This window comes from Suricata suricatta, chromosome 10 (genome assembly GCF_006229205.1).
Source record: "Suricata suricatta isolate VVHF042 chromosome 10, meerkat_22Aug2017_6uvM2_HiC, whole genome shotgun sequence".
Classification (NCBI taxonomy): Eukaryota; Metazoa; Chordata; class Mammalia; order Carnivora; family Herpestidae; genus Suricata; species Suricata suricatta.
In genome coordinates, this window is record NC_043709.1 from 16,401,379 (window position 1) to 16,403,758 (window position 2,380).

Here is a 2,380-nt window from a genome sequence, read left to right on the forward strand (position 1 = left end):
CCGGCTGCCGGCAGCGCGGGTGGGCGGGCGGCCCCGAGCCCCGGCCGCTGGGCCCGGCCCCGGGTGGCGGCTGAGCGACGGGTGGAAGGTGAGCTGGGATGCGGACGCCGCCAGCTTCAGGGCTTCAGGGCTCGGCAGTTGCTCTGTGTCACCGCCCTCTTTGATTCTTTTCTTTACGTAAGTGAAATACATATATCTCAATTAAAACCCCCGAACGTGCGTCTACTTTGAGAGATTATATGTTCGTCTGTAGTTAGGTATTTACGATTTACAAGCCTAGTACATGTCATCTCTCTGTAAATGAACACTTGGCTTTTTTTTTTTTTTTTTTTTTGTTACTGAGAGATACTGCACTCACCGTAAAATTCATCCTTTTAGAAGTGCGGCCTTTACACAAAGTTTTGCAATTGTCACCACTATCCTGAACATTAGCATCATCTCAAAATGAAGCCCTTTGACCCGTTAGCAGTCATTTCTCATTTCTCCCTTAGCCCACCCTCTGGCAACCACTTATCTACTTCCTTTCTCTATGGATTTGCCTATTCTGGAAATTTCACAGGAATGGAATCAGACAATAGGTGGCTGTTTGTGTCTGGCTTGTTTCGCATAGCAGAATGTTTTCAAGGCTCATGGAGTATCAGTGTGCTTTTTCGTGGCTGGGTACTATTCTGCTGTGTTGGTGTGCCATAGTTTCAAGTATTGTTTATCCTGTCCTCACTTGATGAACATGAAGGATGTTAATGCTTTTTGGCCATCGTGTCTACAATGCTGCTATGAACATTTGTGTGCAAGTTTTTATCTGGACATATGCTTTCATTTTTCTTGGGTGTATGTATGATTAGCTTTTTGAGGAACTGCCAAACTTTCCCATAGTAGCTGCATCCTTTTACAGTCCTGCCCAACAGTGTATGAGGGTTCCAATTTCCCCACATGTTCGCCAACACGTGTTATTGCCTATTGCATAGTTTTTATTATAGCCGTTCTAGTGGGTGGGAAGTGGTATTGATTTGCATTTACCCAGTGACCCGTCATGTTGAGCATCTTTTCATGTGCTTATTTGCTGTTGGCATGGCTTCTTTGGAGAAATGTCTCTTCATATCTTTGCATATGTTTTAACTGGGTTATTAGTCTTTTTTCCTTCCATGTTGGGTATTTGTCTTTTGACTGTTGTATTGCTCATTTGTGGACAAAATTTTAGGTTTGGGAGTAGTACTGTCTAAAAAAAGCCAACCAACCTGATAGCAAGCGACATAGTGCTTCTACTTGGGGGAAGCTGAGTAAATGTCATTTATGTTTTTTGAGAATATACCCTACCTGTCAGTTTTTGGGCATCTTACTGTCTGTTTCTCTTTCTGGTATCTTGAGAAAAGTCGCAAGAGAGACTGCACACAGTTGGTGTTTCCATACATTCTTTGCTTGGTTTGAAAAAAGTCCCAGTTATCACTGTAATTGCAAATAACTTGGTTTGATGGCTAACTAAACAAACTAATAAAAAAATGGCAAACACCAATTATTCAACTAGAATTTCATATGCTTACCTGCTTAGGCAAAGTGGTTTTACTAAGTTTGTGTAGTTTTATTACAGTTTATTACAGTTCTATTCATCTGTGGGGGGCAAGTAAATATTTCTGATGGCGCTGAAGTTAAGAGCCACTTACAGCTGAATGAACGCAGGCAGCTCTGCCTGTTTTGTGGTTAATTTCTGAGTACGCATAAATTCAGCATTAGCCTCAGCTCTTTTGTAGCAAAAACCACCGGAAAAGACATGGCACCTGTGTCTCAGGAGTTCAGACTCATTTTCCTATTACCATAATGTGACTGTTCAAAAATATACTTCAAATTTCAGAAATGTTACAGAACATAAAGATTTCCTAGTGTGATTAACGGATAAGCAGCTGATTAAAAGAGTGAAGAGGAGCCCAATCCTGCTTTTCAACTACTAAATTATAAAACAATGGAAGCATTATTTAACCCTTTTATGCCTCATGACTTCCTTAGTAGGATGAATAATTTCAATGTATAACCTGAGTGTATGTTTTTCTTTTAGCTGATGGAATGATTATCAAACATACTGAAAACATCACCCATCCAAACTAATGGTTTGTTACCGACTCACCCAATGGGTACATAAAAGTCCCGAGGCTACAAATGTTTTCCAAGTTGGTCTTCTCTGCACTCTGGAGTTTTTAGTGTTGCTTATTAAGAACTGAAAGTAGAGGAGACTGCGAAGTGGGAACAATCTGAGGCCATGATCCCAGGGAAATGGTGGTCAGGGCAGACCTGCCTTCTTTATGGTGGACTTCTAGGCACCCGTTGTCTTTTCTCTGAGATTATTGTAGTTAGATATCTATAGCTGAAAAATTATGTGTTTAAAAAATAT